General features: G+C 48.3%; 1 non-coding gene across 1 annotated transcript; it reads right to left on the bottom strand.

Moving 5' to 3' along the window:
* Window positions 1-3,109: 3,109 nt before the first annotated feature.
* On the bottom strand, window positions 3,110-3,193 carry Trnal-gag (transfer RNA leucine (anticodon GAG)). The gene has a single exon. It is a non-coding gene; the product is annotated as a tRNA-Leu (tRNA).
* Window positions 3,194-16,504: the final 13,311 nt, after the last annotated feature.

Raw genomic sequence — 16,504 nt, 5'->3', positions numbered from 1 at the left:
GACGGCTGCTGTCCTACCATAACTGGCCAATGACCCCGAGCGAGTATGGAGGATTCTGGACGTAGATCATCGCAGCCATACGGGAATTTGGTGTAATGCTGTTTGGTTGTTAGGACTATATTCAGCCTTAACGTTAGGTGATCTTACCGCTCAACCGAACGACGGGCCAAGCAACGCCATATTCATTGTCAGCTGCGGGTATTGGTTGACGACTTCAGACGCCAAAGCGTAACGTTAGGGCTAACGTCAGGCCATCGCTTACCCAATGGAAACGTCAGTCTGGCGCATACCGCTGTTCCCAGGCAATGAAGACGTTAGGCCGGCACACACCCGCGTTCGCTGCCAATTGAAATTTTGATTTAAAGGAGCACTGACCCCAATTTTCAGCGTTAATATTATTGCACAGTTCGCTTCCTTCACTCAACAGAATACCCTGGGTGAAATATGAGCGGCCTGCGACGCGAAGTACGTAGTTTAATTGGATCTCATTTATCGCGCCGACGGAGCAGCGAGCGGAGCGGCACTCAGCAAATGGACATCAGCGTGACATCATCTAGGGAGAGCCAAAAGAAGTGACGCGGCAGCGCTCGTCAAAGCTCGTTACGTCACTTCATGCGCGCGACCCCACGAGCGGCGAGCGGGAGCAACACCCTCTCAAGCGGGCGCCGGTGACGTCCGCACAAAGCGGTGAGGTCAGGCAGGGAGACTGTCATATGCGCCGTTCGGGATGAAAGCGCGGGAATGTGAAACAAACGATTTTCAGGCCGTTCAATGTAATTAACTATAGCGCGCTGAAGTATTTCAAGTGCTGTTTCAGGTTCGCCAGGCCATTAAGCATCGATAAAAGCAATAAAAGTGTAACATAAAATTTTCGTGTCAGTGCTCCTTTAAGGTCTCTGGCTACACGCAGCCAACGAAATTTGCCACGGGGATCTGGGACGCCGCTTTTTCCGCCAACTGAGCCCACAGGGATGCCCACACACTGAACCAGCGCTATTCAAAGCAACAAAGTCATGGCTTTTGTTTTTAGCGCTTTTAGGCATACAATTGAACAACAAAATGCAATAGACAAAGACCAGTGCTGTTCTTGATGAGCTGTTTAACATCGCAGAAGCGATCAAAAGCAACTGAACTCAAGAAAGCAATAGAACATTTAGCGTGCAAATTTTAAAAATAAAACTCCGTTATTTAGAGCCGGAGATGGAACCCAGGCCGCATTGGTTGCAAAGAGAAAGCCATGACCATGCTTACAAGAACTCTGTTTTGCATAACTGGAATTGTCGGTTTTTGTACAAAAGTTTTCAGACAAGTTATCAAGTTGACGTAGGGGAACACAAATTCATCATGCCCTGTAGAACTTGCCCCAGCCATGCACACGAGCCATAAGTTCCAGGCTGATCTGGATCATCATCTGGTGTCAGTAAAAGAAAACTGGCCACATATAGCACACCCTCACGGAGGACTGATAAAGGCCAGACACTCCCGTCGCGAGGTTCTGGGATGGAATTTCGAGCTTTGTACGTTTCAGAGTGTCTACTTCGATGGAGACCTGCTTGTCCGAGGGCAGACGACGCGGTTGTGATGCAAAACAAGTAGATAGGGATGAGGGAGGGGGAGAGAGAGAGAGAGAGAGAGAGAGAGAGAGAGAGAGAGAGAGAGAGAGAGAGAGAGAGAGAGAGAGAGAGAGAGAGAGAGAGAGAGAGAGAGAGAGAGAGAGAGAGAGAGAGGGGGAGAGAGAGAGAGAGAGAGAGGGGGGGGGGTTGCTGTTCATATTAGAGACCCAGAAATTGAAGAAATTGAACTGCGCAACGACATTGCAACGGACCCAAAACGAACGTTTTCGGAATGCACACAACTCCTAATTCCGCCTCTGGTGGCAAGAAAATGAAACTTTCCCAGGTGCTTTCCCACGTGCCAACACATGGCCGGGGATCGGCCACGCGAGAGTATGGCAAACACCGGATAAAAAGCTGGCACGGTGCTAGGGATACCGGCGTGTTTGCTTGCGTGTTCATTTTCTGGCTTGCTGACTTCCTCATTCGGATTGTTCATTGTTTGCAATTCATGAAATCAGGGTCTTCCTCTCGTAAAATCTGTTGTAATTCTATTCTCGTGTGCTATATATAACTTCCTATAAAACATCACGGATACCGAAATGTTATCTGGGTTAAATAATTTCGGCCGGTGGTTTTGCCATCAGGCAGGCTATACAATTTCTTTTACCGTTGTTATGTTAGTCGTGTTTCGGTGGAGCTCCCATGTCTGAAGCCTATACTGGACAGAGACCACTCCTAACGGACGACAGTCCCACCTTTTATAAGCCTATGTTACGGCCACCTGAGTGGGTACGTTGTTAGTGTATATTCAGACTTGGCGTCTGGTTTCCCACAGTTGAGTCTATCAACATTCCAAGGAACGCCAAACTCAATGTAGGGCTAGGTGCTTGTACCAATTGTGGACGTTTTCTGAGGGGAAGGCCCCAAAGCGTAGCTTTACCGTTACTCAGCTGAAGCCACGGAGCCTCAGTGGTCTCGGGTATGCATGCTCGACTCGAAGTCCGGGGGCTCTGGGTTTGTGATCAAAGCCGGACAATGAATAAAAAAAAGTGTTGTAGAGAAGTAGCTGAATCACTTGCCAACGCGTCCTTGGGTTCAATTCCCGTTTCTGCCACTGTAATTTTTTTTTGCTGTTTTTGGAGGCCCCTGTAATTTTGGAGCACCTGTATCCCTCCCGTGATGGTGCGCCGCGAAACCAAACTTCCATCCCATCATCTGGCCCATCATTTGGCCAGCAGGCCATTCGAACAGCACCCAAAACTCCGACATTTACCATAGATGATTTGGAGCAGTGGGAGACAACGTTGCTCAGCTCTAACACGGAGTCACAACTACGAGTCGTCCCACTGGCTGAGGATGCCGCAGGACCCGCGGGGTCCTGTCCGCCATCTGATGGGAAAGGACCCGCGGAACATCCCACTCCGCTCCTCTCCTCCCCCAGTTTTGGGCGCAATAATGCTCGTTCAATCACTCACTCACGCTGGGTATTTATCCATATGGGGCAGAGGTTGCTGTCGCACAAAAAAACCAGCTGGAACATAAAAAGAAACAAGTGTCAGAAGTGGGATTCGAACCCACGCCCGGAAGACCGGACTGCGACCTCAACGCAGCGCCTTGGACAGCTCGGGCATCCTGACAAAACGTACGCAGAGGGGAATACATTTACTTTGAACTAACTTGCCGAGCACTTGGGGGGGCCCTCCTCCCCCAAGTGATGATGTATGCGGCAAATGTTATAACGCAGAGGTAAAAATCAGGTTTTTCGTAGCTGCGAAAGAGAGCTGCGAATTATAAACCGTTCAATCTGCACGACTCGGCTGCAGTGGGAGAGCAGTTTCTTGAAGTCATTGTGTGACGAGGAATTTGCGTGTTTAGATATCCGGAAACTAGGTTTGTTATAAGCGGCACTTCCTTAAATGCGGGGACAGTTTTCCTTTCCTGCACAACAGTTGGGACGGTGAAACACTTCGAATAATGTGAGAATCCGAATAAAACGATTTCGTTAAGACGAGAATTTACTGCATTTCCTCTCTGCCATTCTGGTGTTATGGAGAGTACACTTACGCCAGTACGCCATACTATCAGTTTGAGCGGTTGTACTTCCCGTTGTCACGGCTGAAGTGTCAAACGGGTTCACGCACGTCCTTGTATCGGACGTTAACAAGGATTCCATTGGCGTACTGCTCTCCCCTTTCTTCGTGCAGTCGGTGCTTTGTGGGATGACTCTTTAGTGGTTTACAATTAAAATTATTGTTTTAAGAAGCTATGGACCTGTATCTGTACCCCCGCTTTTTTGCGTGTCCTTCCCGTTCCTGCCGCTGTCATTTTTAGTTCAAGGCACGCGGAATTCGGGGACCTTTCGCTGTTCCCAACGCGGGCTTTTCGCGTCATAGAGCAAGTAATGGTTACAGAATAAAAAAATGACAACACATCACTTTACGCACAGAGCACATATGCCGTACATTCACCTGTCAACACCGATAGCAAGTACGTGATGCAAAGGGGAAGCCGCCCCGCCAGAGAATTACCGACGCTTCTTATATACGGGAAACGCATGGTGCTAAATCTTTTCATCCACCCAGGCTGGGAGCATCAGACCACAGGTATGTTATAACAGAAAGGTTTCAAAAATATCACCCATTAATGCCTGAGTAATAAACCTAATCACATTTTTGCAGTACTTGCAAGGCTTTCAAACGTCGAGCCTTCTGTCCGCTGAAGTTGTGCATGTTCTGCATACTATAGAGTTATTGTGTTTAGCTCCGATTTTTTTTATGGAGCGTAGCGACATGAGACGCCAAGCTAAATTTGAGATCTGGGCCTCTAATAAAAGCCCTTTTTGCTGTATCCTTTCTCGTCATTTGGTACATTCGGGCATTTGTGCGCCATGCCTCAAACAGCGAGAAAATACAGACGCCCGGCTGGCTTGCAACTATTCATTTTACTGCTCCCCATGCGCCTGCACGTCTCGAGTGTGTCTCGGGCCAAGTTTTCTGTTTAGTTGTCCCCGTTTTTTTTTAAATTTTTGTGGTAGCTAGTACAGCTATAAATGGATCCCGCCCCCCGCTGCGGGAATAAAAAAATATAGGGGTTCAACGCGCTGAAACCGCAGCGCCTGAACGCCGTTGTAGGCACGCCGTTGTAGGGGGCTACGGGTTAATTTTGACCACCTGGGGATCTCTGGGCACAGCGGTGTCTTAGTTTCTTGCCTCCATCAGAAAAAGGCCGCCGCAACCAGAACCGAACCCACGTCATTGGTATCAGCGATACAACGCCTTAGCCTCTGAGCGAACACTGCGGGAATAGTGTAAGTGAGCCAAGCCTCTCTGTTTTCTCGCTCGTCGAGACGTGGCCCACAGATTACAGCACGACTGTATACAGTATTTTTATGCGATGGCGTCAAGTTGCTGGGATTGGTGACCATAATAAGTACTTCTTCATTCCCCAGGGGCACCCCTCCACCCATGGCTATTTCTTACCCGTAGGGAGGGACGCGTTGATCAGTGGTTTAGATCGGTTTCTCGAAGTTGCGTTTGAGGAGGAACGACACAAAAGGCTGTGCAGAGTTTGGCGTGACAGCCCAACAATATATCGATGTGCTCTTTGAACCATGGTTACTTTGTTCGGGTTCTGGTTAAGTTTCTCTGGTTAGATATTTTGTAGGTATGGCCATCATACAGTATGACGTTAGGTCAAAATATGCAGCCTACGAATCAAATGTATACAGTGTATTGCAAATGTTAGTGTGGTTACAGATAATCTTCTAGTTCACCGAGCTGGCCTACGCGTGGGTCTTGTTCGTATTTTTGCGAATATATGATAAATAAAGTATAAAATCATCTGATAGAACATCCATGTCCCAGAAGTGTTTGAAAGAATGAAGTTGGTAGAAAAAAAATCCAACAATATGATGAAAAACCACCGCCAGCACCGCTGTACGCAGTCACCTGTTAAAATGATGTTCTGACTTTTCGCCTGTGTCGACGGGCATTTTTTTTTTTTTTTTTTTTTTTTTTGGTAGCCAGCTGAGATCTTCTTCTGGCAGCAGTCGGCACATAGATGGCATCCTCGAGCCATCTTAGTGACAGGTAGGAAAGGTCATGATTATGAAAAAATGACACAGTAAATAAAATCAAAAAGACTACATAAAAACAAGAAACGTGCCGGGCACGCGTGCAGAATCCGCCCTGCAGCCCCCTCTTTCTGTGGTGGCCTGTGGAAGTCAGACGTAGCTCAATATCGGTGCCCTTTTTACAGTGCTGTCCACCCCGAAAGATATCGTGGGTAATCCAATCACTCGAATTCTGGGGAAGTCGCCGTGTGGGCGTGTAGGATACGGCCGGCCAATTTTCGCGCACTTATTCAATTTGAGCTTGAAGAGGCGTATTCCAAAGTGGATTCGTCTTCCCCTGTATCAGTGTCACCGAAGAAAAGTTCCAAGGCGAAAGCATTAGCTCTCAATGTTTAATGGAACGCGCGAGGAAGAAAAAAATCGTCGTGAAGCATACAGTCATCCGAAAAAAGAATTCAGGGAAGCTTGCACTCACGCGCAAGACTTGAATGGCGAAGCAGTGTAGGGGATCGGACACAAAGTTGAGTTTTAGTATCGCTGTGGTGTCGTGGTTGACATTGGCGGCATGATATTTCAGCGACCTTATGTTGAACAAGGGCAAAGTGAGCTCGTCGTTTTGGTCGACGTTTTACTACGCCACTCTGCAAGTGCGGCTTACCGTCGCTAGCGGATGCTTTGCACGCCGAGCCTCTCGAAGCGCGGCCTCTTCCCCGGCCGTTCGAACTATCCGCGGCCGGGCCATGTGGAATCAACGATCACCTACAGCAGCTTCGACATTCAGGTCGCGGCTCTCCTATGGTACATAGCGCATGCGCACGACGACACGAGGACGAACGAACGAGGGGCGTAAGTATATACGCTATGGCGTGGTTTTCTTGTTCCGAGCAAGTATTGCCACAATACGACAAACGCTGGAGGTTTTTTTTTTTTTTTTTTTTTTTTTTTTTTTTTTTTTTTTTTTTTTTTTTTGGCGAGGTTTGGCCAATCTCCCTCAGTGGGTATGCTTGGCTTGACGCAAGTGCGCTCGAGGTACGCGTGCACCAGCGCTCGGCATTTTCTTGGTTTGGTTAAAACTGCGGACACCATACACAAACGATTTGCTCAACAGCTTCGCTGCCAAAGACAATTGAAGTGGCGCCAGCCGGGGAGCGTGATCGCGCGTCAGGGAAGGGAAACAGCAGTGCGGGAAAACGGTAGCAGGAGGGCTTTAAGAAAGGGCCACGGAGCGCGCGCCGGGAAAGGGAAAGATGGTAGGGCGCTGCCGCACGTGCAATACGAGCCGCCGTGAGAGGTGAAGGTACCGACGGAGGCGAACAGGACGCTCCTGGCGATGGATAGCGGGCGGAACAAGCTTCGAAAAGTGTTGTCCAGGGGGCTGGTTTAAGTGCTGACGAAGTGCGGCCGCAAAATTCAACAGAAAGCTCAACAGCGGATCAACAGGAGGTCGAACTAGCCCCCTTCGCCTTCTTATTCTCAGAGAGTTCTAAGCATCCCAGGTAATTTCTTTTATTTCGGGGCCTTTGTTCGCTTGTTCAAAGTTTCCAGTCGCCAAGTGGAGGGCATTTAAGCCTGCTTGCGCGGGAGGATGCGAAAGCATAGATGGACTGCGCGGTGTTTGCGACATTCGTTAGCGATTTGAGCACACAGATTCAGTTGGTGTCGAAGAAAGCGTAGGTGTGGAACCAGTCGATGACTAGGCAAATATGAGCGGAAGCGGCCTCAGTGCCGCTTCCATCACGTGTGCTGGGCCCGACACATGCCCGTTTGTTTCTCCCGTTCACGCTGCGCCGCCACCAGTTCGGGTGGTCCTGCAGCAAGGAGAAAGCCGTTGCGCGCACCCCTCTGATTTGTGCTTTTTTTTATTTATTTCTGAGAATCGGCCCACGCATGAAGTCACATGAAGCGTCGCAGCCAATGGGGCACCGCCGGACACCAACGCTGTTTTTTATGCTCCATGCGAGCCACCAATCCTTTGCATAAAGATACAATGTTTTTTTTTTTTTTATATATGTGCGAGTATTCTTCGGCGAGTACCGCGCAGAACCCCCCGTAACGCAAAAAAGCCCAACGCCGTTTAGTTACAAAATAAATGAATAATTAGCAAAATAACACATGTAATTGTCTCTATAACAGTGTAAAAGTAGATTACTGGTAGCTTCGAACCAACAAAGGATAGCAAAACAAAACGCGTCACGCGATGCGCCAGCAATGCATATGTGTATAGTAGTGAAGCTGACTCTAAAGAAACTCGAAGTATAAAGTTCCATAGATATACATGGGCTATACATACTTTGACGTTAGGCTGCCTACGTTTCCTCTATGGTGTATACTTTCGCACCAATTAATTTCCAAACAGTATTTAAGCCGACTCTAAACGGGCTTAGGCAAAGTAGCTGTAAAGAAGGACGCTCCCGCTTTAGTAAACAGTCTTCAGAATTTCGGTACCATTCAGAATTTCGGTACTCTGTCTGATGTAATGTAGGCGCTAACTAAATCAGAAAAGCTGAAATCTGACGAGATCCTTCCGGGTTGCTCGTCTGCACTGCTATCGGCGAAACCTGGCCATCAAATCTCTTCCTCGGCAGAATATAACACTTGCGACAATGCCCACTATTTCAGCTGTATCAGCTCAATGTCCCCTTGAATGTCAGAGTGTAAATGTGCAGAAGGTGGATGATTGGGGGAGAATCAGTTCTGAGAAGACGTGCATGCAAAAAGGGGGGACATCAGTAACAGTATTGTATACACGCTAATTTAACGATTCCCAAACGAACGGGTAAGGCGAAAGGGTGTCGTTGTTGGGTGACCTGCTCCGAAAAATCTAATCCCGCGAGACGCCTGTGCTTGTAGCGTCCATACCACTACGGCGTACAGTCGCGTTACGACTGAAAGTTTCGCTGCGGCAAAAAAATGTGCTACGACGGAGCGTCGCAACACAGCAGAGAGGAGCACTGTGACTGCAGGTGCATGACGGTGCAACGTCGTGGTACGACCACGAGATTACTGATCCCTGCGGCTAAAATTGTAATACGGCGGTGCGTCTTTTTACGGCTGACAGCCCTGCGGCTAAATGTAAACAATTGCGGGCCAGTTGTGCTGCTAAGATAAAGCAGCTCAATGGGAGAGAAGTTCAGAGTTTCAGGTAATGTTATTTGCCATCACTGAGCTCGAGCTTGGTTATAAATAAATTACTCCTCAAATAATTTGTAACGTGGAGGTTGAACTAGTACCTGGGCAAGCTTCAAGGTCTTGTAAGGTTTTTGGCACACATTCCAGTGAGGCTGCGGTGTAACCGCCACACCTCTGTTACGCAGTTTAAAAAACGCACCGTTACCAGTGAAGTTCAGGAGATTTATTGAAGTATAGTTTAATTAAACACCAGCGTTGCAAGTACAGTTCCAGAAGTGCCTAAAAGTAAGTATTGTGTAATGAAACTGCCTTTGCGTAACAAGAATAAAACGCAGAGGTCGCGGCTCTGCTACTTGCGTTCAGAGCCACTTGCGCATATCCTGCATTGAGCAGGAAAACAGTAATACTTGCAAATTACCGAGTATTATCCCAATTTCACGCGATTAAGCACTTTGAGGGAGGCCCATGTAGCGTCACTATCTACGCAATAGTTGCTTCTCCTCGTTTGAATGAAGGGTAGCGGTGGATTTCAAGAGTGGGAAACTCGCAACTCGGAAAATTTTCGGGCTGCTTGTAGCAATGCCGTAGAAACCCTGCACTAACGAAGCTTCTTTCCCGACATAAAAAAATGTCTCATGGAGGAGAACACAAAAACGCCGCTTCTGCGAAGTTTCAGGACCAGTTGAAGAGCTTCAGGTAGTCTAAAATAACTCTTATCGGTCCAATACGGCTCGCCTCACAGCGCAGGTGTCGCTACAGTACGCCAAGCACAAATCCTGTATCGTCGTTGTTGTTAAATTGGCGGTATGATGGCCAAATTTGTGTGAGTGCAGCAGGCAAAGATCCATGGGGCACCTCGGCGAACAAAACATAACTTCAGCTTTTCAGATTAATGAGCTATTTTAAAGCTGCACTGGGCCTAGCGAGGCAATTACAGACAGCTTAACAAGGTCAGCCGAGCAAGTGCCGCCAACCCATCTCGGACTCGCCTAAATTTCCGCGATTTCCTTTCAGAGCAATTATCCGCGCATGAAATCTGAGCGTAATGAGCGCCCGAGCAAGGAGGATCCCCGCTCAGCTCACTCCGACATCGGCTCGCCTAGGATTTGAGCTTAGCTCCCGTGCGGCTGCTCCATTTCAAACGACCGAACTCGAGAGCCGGCCCCACGTCATGCCGCTTATAAAACTCTTGCTCCATTTTTGCTTTCCCTGCGCGTGTCCCTCACATCATTACCGCCTACTCCACCTAGGCCGTTTGAACCGGACGCGGCGGAGGTAAGAAGAGCGGAAAGGAAACGAAAAGAAATAAATGAATGGGAAGAAAGGGAAACCAATTCAGCTGTGCTAGCTGAACCTGAGGAACCAAGAATGACAGCTTCCCTATGCGCGCAAGATATTTTTTCTCCACTCACGCCGCGCAGCTGTGGTTAGAACCCTCAGATTTTCAAATGGCCTGCTTCTTCTTCGTCCGTCCATCAATTAGCGGTAAGACGTCGTTCGTACGTCTTTTCTTCCATACTCTTCTATTTCACACGAACCATGTTCGCAGAAATTGTTTCATTGTCTTTTTCATTTTTTTTTCTGTCTGCTACGCGTCTTATCAGCTCGCTTCGTTCTGCCTCGAGTCTCGGAGCCTTCAAATGAGGCAAACTTCGCTCAAAAGAGAGCGCGGCAAGAAATTATGCCACGTGAAACGAGAGACACCTGGAGATTATGCAAATGCAGATGGTACGCGCGTTCTCGGGCTAACACGACGGCTGCCCATGATAGCGGCTGGGCATTTCATGCGCTCGCTGGGAAAGTCTGTCACACATAGCTGAATGATGTAATTAGCTGGTTTTTCTTTTTTCTCCTTTATTCATGAGATGATCCGAGAGAAATGGGGCTCCGACTCTTTGCTTTGCTTTCGTCTTTTTCTTTGCGGTCCCCGCTCGCTTATAGTATAGTGCTGCACATACAGTGGCTGCCTGCGCCATTTCCGTGCGTCTTATTCAACACGCGCAGCAGCTTCGGCAAACCTTACCGGACAAGGGTTCGAGCAGTCCGCGAATATTATGTTTGCGATGCACCTCGCTGTAGCGCATTTTCACTTATTTCATATCCCCACCTCCGGTCTTTTTTAGCCTAGCGTGGGTCATACCCGGCTGCTTCGTGAGAGTATAACGGGTCTTGCTATTGGGATTGTAGCAGGGCTTCTCGTTCCCCTTGACCGCATCTATTCAATGCTAATATGGAGTTAATACACGGATAATTCTGCTTTTAGTGTTTTTTCTATACGGCCACTGGACTCGAGCAGCGCAGGACAGGAGCGGTTGGAGGCGAATGGGAGACGCCTTCGTCCTGCAGTAGACCTGAGTAGGTTGTTGTTATTGATGATGATGATGATCACTGAAGACGTTGCGTAGCGCGAAATTTGAAAGGTTTGCGACATCTGTTATCTCCTTTCAGGTGGTATCAACAACGCCTTTTGAGGTCGGAATAGAGTTGAGTGAGTTACAAAAGGCTAGTTGTTTCGAATTAAGCAAGGTTTTATTTTCAGTTGGTTGTTCCTCTCTTTCCGCTTCCCCAGTGCAGGGTAGCTAACAGGCCATTTTAGTCGGGTTAACCTCCCGGCCTTCTGTTTTACATTCTCCCGCTCTCTCTTTCTCGCTGTCTCTCTCTTTCTCTCGATGATGTTTCCAAAAAATGATCTCTGCGTACTTCCGTTCACCCTATCGTATACCCGTACGATTAGACAGAAGGTGGATTTAAACCAGAGCTTGCAACAAGTACAACGACAATGCATTGCAGCCGAACATTTCAAGCATTAGCGGTGTAAGCTACAGACTCCCTTGTGTTTCTTTCCCCGCAATTCACATAAATGTCTTTTCGCTGCATCAAAAAGAGAAAATATAGGAAATAGGGAAGGCCAGGGTACAATTTTATTCTGTAAAACGTGGTTCACATGGGGACATCATGCAATGCAAAGCGCCATGCTTGCATTTTGTAATGGCACAGCGTACACCGCGTACGTGTTCGGGTAAAATGGGTACCTGGACATCGTCACGGGCCCCCTTTTCCCATTTGAGTGTTATGATTGGTCGTACATTAGCGTTGGGCCAAGCAGACGCCCGGACATTTTTTTAACAGTGTGTATTACTATAAAGAGGGGGAGAAGTAAACTTTATTCAGGGGGAGGCTACGCCCAAATAGTCTCAGTTCTTCGTCCCCGGAATTGGGAGGCCTCCCTTGTCCAGAGAGTCCCCGAGCTGCGGTGGCCCGTTGACTAGCTGAAGCTCGTAGGTTGGGTCCGGGCTGGCCAGCATGCCTGCCCACTGCTCGGGGGAAGAGGAAGGGGTAGGGGGGGGGGGGGTATGTCGGTGGGATATGAGGTATGGTGAATGGCCCGGAGGGAAGGTTCCGTGGGGGAGTGTCTCGGTCTGAACTCATCGATAGCCCGTTGCTTCTTCTTCGGTCAGTTTATCATCTGGGGTGGAAAAGGGCGGCGGGAAATGCGATAACGGGAGAGAGAATGTCGCAAGCTGTTTTGTGTATGAGTGCGTAGACGTCTCTGCGAGCGCGAGTACAGCCCGTCCCCCAGTGACTTCCAACCAGCAATTCAACTACTACCGGTGTACTACTAACATTGATGAATAACATGGCTCGGTAGTGGACGACGCATTGCTGTCTGGAGTATGCTACTGGGCTAGTGTGTTGCACATATTTAAGTATACAGCGACAGCCACGAGGACAGGGCCAACTGACTACTCGAGTGACTCACCGAGGAGTCCGACTCATTCGCGCAATATTGCGCCGAGACAAGTAAAAGCGTCGCGCACGTAGATCGATATGCCTTGACCCACGAGAAAGAAACAAAACCCATAGGTGAAAACATGGGAAAACAATAAGCCAAACCATTCGACCTTCTCAGAATAAGAGAGAGAGAGAGAGAGAGAGAGAGAGAGAGAGAGAGAGAGAGAGAGAGAGAGAGAGAGAGAGAGAGAACTATGGACTCTGTTCAAAAATCTATTAAAACCAGCACGTGGTAGGGAAAAGACGCAAACAAAAAAGCGCCAGATAGGAATTGCAAATGACGGAGAAAGGAACCAGGCAGCGAAGTCTTAGTGGCTGTTGCTGTTCGGCGCCAGCCGTTTCCGTTTAAAAGCGCGGGACTCGCAGCGTGGTTCCTCGCGTGTGGGAGACCCTCCCTCGCGTTGAATAAATAATTCCAAAATCAATGCGCTACATGAAGCCGGCTATAGCGGTCCGCAGGAGAAGGACAACGCTTTCTACTTCTCAGGCGGCCCTAAATGATCTGAGACACTAAAAAGCGAGTAGAGTGAATTGATCGTGCTAGTGCAGCCAAGTCGATACATGTAGTGTACGCGGCCGCGTTTTCCAATGGCTAGTCTAAACTTTTTCTTTGATATCCGTTTCACTCCGCCACGTTCACTTTCGCACGGGAATACCTCGCTGTTTATCCACCGTTTAACCTTCTTACAAAACCACACCGGAAACTGCTAGCTATGCTCTCTGCCTGCGCTTAAAGGGCTTCGTGATCCAAACTCATGACTGGAACTTGGTTAAGCGGAGTAATGTCGTCTTCGCAAGCAACATTACGAAAGTTAGGCGTATTTCGCATTATATAAGCTCTTAATACTTTGATTCAGTCGCTCATTTTTTGGGGTCATACAAAAGTGGGTCCCGCGTGCATGATCGTGCTTCGCCATATCCAGATAAAAGAGCGTTTTAGCATAGCGTGTAGCGCACACTACGCTGCCCTTTCAGCCGTTCTGAGGCCGCAATTCCCATGCCCGCGCCGGTACGCTGTGCTTACATCAGGCGATACGAGGACATTTTATAGCATTCTGGGGCGCCGTTCCGAGCGTATGGGGTGTACAGTGGGTGTCGACGTCCGGCTTTCGCTCAAGTGCTTTGAAGGTCGACAGGATGACAAGACATCAAAGGCTTTCGGGTCGTCCCAAAAGCCTACCAATCATACTAATCAATGCTGTCAGATAAAAAGTTCATCCCATTATCAATGTCGTGCTCCAGCAGCTGTTTTCCCTGTATGCGAGAAAACGCGCAAAATTACCGTGAATAACCCTACGCTCACGTTCTGTTCAATGGGCTCATTGGCCTCAAAGCTTGGTCATTTGAACAATAAAAGCAGTTCTGGAAATCCAAGCGTCGGCGCGGCCGACCGGCTACCAACACCGCACAATTTCGCAGCGCGCACTGCGCGATTATTGGCGGTGAGCGCGAACACAGGCGGCGCTGCAAAGCGCGCCTCCGTGACGTCAGCTTAGGGATTCTCGCATTTGTCGTCTGCTTCACTCGGGCTCGCTCTCCGTGCTGTTTCTTTGCGCTCGGTCAACGTCTGATGCTTGTCCGCACCAGAATTGGCGTGTGGGTAACTTTTTATCATAATAATAGGCTTAAAATCGCATACACTAGCTCATGGTGTCAATTAAAGTATAGTTTTGTATACCGCTACGGGAGAAACATTGCCGGCCGCCATCCCATTCCTTGCGAAGCCGGTCCTGTGAGGAGCGCGAAGAGTCGGAGCTAGGCGTCAGCTTCGAACAAAAGCATTCGAACAAAAGAAACAGTTAGCTGCTAATAACTGACAACAGCGAAAATGGAAGACCAAAACAAATTCTAGGCCTTCAGGGCTGTCGGCTTTGGCAGAAGGCATCACGATTCCCGGTAATCATATGTAAGGTAAAACAGTTTTTGCAACCTTGCCGAACGCTCGAAAGCGTTTTGTCAAATCACTTTACGTTGTCAAGGCATGAAAGTTTGCCGACATGCGCTATAGACTGCAAAAACTGTAGGTTGAGTTCCAAATAACCCAGTGTGTATATACGCGCGTGCTGATTTTATACCAGGCATCTAACCAGTATGGAGGTTTATTGAGCAAAACGAGTCACGTCTTCGTTAAATTTATAGTAACACGTATATGTTTGTTAAGACCTGGAGGGATATTTCGGAACATTTTGCACGGCCATATCTTCCCGATATTCGGATATGCGTTATAGGAAAACTGCACTCAAGAGGAGGAGGAGGAGGAGTAAGGGGAGGAGGGGAAAACTTTGTTTAACAATTAAATCGATCTGGTTAGTGGGCCGGGTCCTCAGTCCAGGACAAGAGAGTAAAAGTAATTTTCTTCAAATCATAGAACGCCATCCCGAGTAGAATAGGATTTGTTCTTCGCGCCTGGAAGGGTTGAAAAGCAATAAAGAGCTACTTGGAATTCTTCTTCGGTTTCGAGTCTTGTCATATATGCAGGTATACTATTTATTACGTTAGTTAGCGAGTATATCATGCCTTCAACACCGTAATGATGTCATCATTGTTCGAGTTGAGAGTCAGTTCGTTATGATAACGATATAGTTACGATAGAAATTCGGAGCACAAAGGCCGCCTTCGAGTACTGTGGACCACGTTGTTTAGGGCGCGATCACGGTGGCGTAGCACAAACCTTCTCATTGTATTTGCATATGAATAAATAAAGCACGCTGCGGATATGCACCTTCTTGCACGCAGCCGTAATGAAAGCCAATTTGTAAAGAAGGGAATGTATGCCATACAAAATGAAGGAAATATCCACACGACCTTTGTGAGGCTCCCAAACATCCCGAAACCTCCTAATAAGAAGTTGGTGACGGCGCAGAAAAATTAATGCGTTGGGCAGAAAAAAAAAGCAAGAAACATTAATCCGATACAAGACAAAAACGAAAGAAACAGAAGAAAGCCGCTTTATTTCCTGCTGTGCGATGAGCGTGTAGAGGCCGCTGCTTGGTACGTAGTATTAGACTGTTGAGTCTTCATAGGAGCATCTCAAAAATACTGCAGGGAAGCCTACGCATTTTGAATACTTATCGAGAAGCTCTGATCGCTGGTCCTCGCGAATAAGCAAGAAAGGATGAGTTACACACGATCTTCTGAGCGATACTCTGAAGAAAGTTGTTCTCTATCTTTTCGTGTTCTGCAAACTTGTGGGTGATACAGCTTCAAATTATTCAGATGCGTCAGAAGCTGGCAAAATAACTGAGTCGCTAGAAATACGCTTTTTAACGCACTACAGTGACGAAGCGGGTGATTTCTAGCCCAGGCACTGTTGCCCCTCACAAGCGGAGTGTAGCACACGACAGCGGCGCGAATCCCTAAGCCGATGTCAGAGCCAGGGGGCGCCACTCAAAGATCTCATGGCCAATACGTAGCAGTTTGACGGAATTATGACGCGGCAGTTTTTTCCCCAGCAAAGGCGCAGCAGGCCGATGATGACGCAGCATCGACGCGCGCTGAGCAACGCCCGTTCTTCACGCCGCTCGCAGCCGGTGCCGCCAACGTAGCTCGTGGCGGTGCAAGCATCCTCTGTAGCATTGGCGGACAGAAACGCGAACAGAGACATGCTGGTCGTGTCAGGGGGGCCGCGCACGCGCAGATGCAAGCTATCTCGAACCGGGCGTCACTGATAGGCGTCGTCCGCGCAGCCAACAGCACGCCGCTTGAGTGTTATAGACGAGTGTTTTGCCGTCTGTACATACTAAGGACTGTCCCAACTACTACCACTGGGGGCACAGTTAATACATGTCCCCATTGTATAGTGTAAAAGAAGCCTTGGGTGCATTTGTGGCAAATCATATAGGTACATAACCTAAAGGACCAGTATTCTCGCAGTTAAAATTGCAAATTGAATTGGTTTTTACAACACCGAGTAAAAACTTGAATGTACGTTAAAAACTGCGCTGGAAGGAGGCGA

The sequence above is a fragment of the Haemaphysalis longicornis genome, unplaced genomic scaffold (assembly GCF_048455015.1).
Source record: "Haemaphysalis longicornis isolate Haplotype H1 unplaced genomic scaffold, Haemaphysalis longicornis Haplotype H1 scaffold_1, whole genome shotgun sequence".
NCBI lineage: Eukaryota > Metazoa > Arthropoda > Arachnida > Ixodida > Ixodidae > Haemaphysalis > Haemaphysalis longicornis.
Note: the sequence above shows the minus strand (reverse complement) of the source record. Positions and strands in the feature narration are given on the sequence as shown.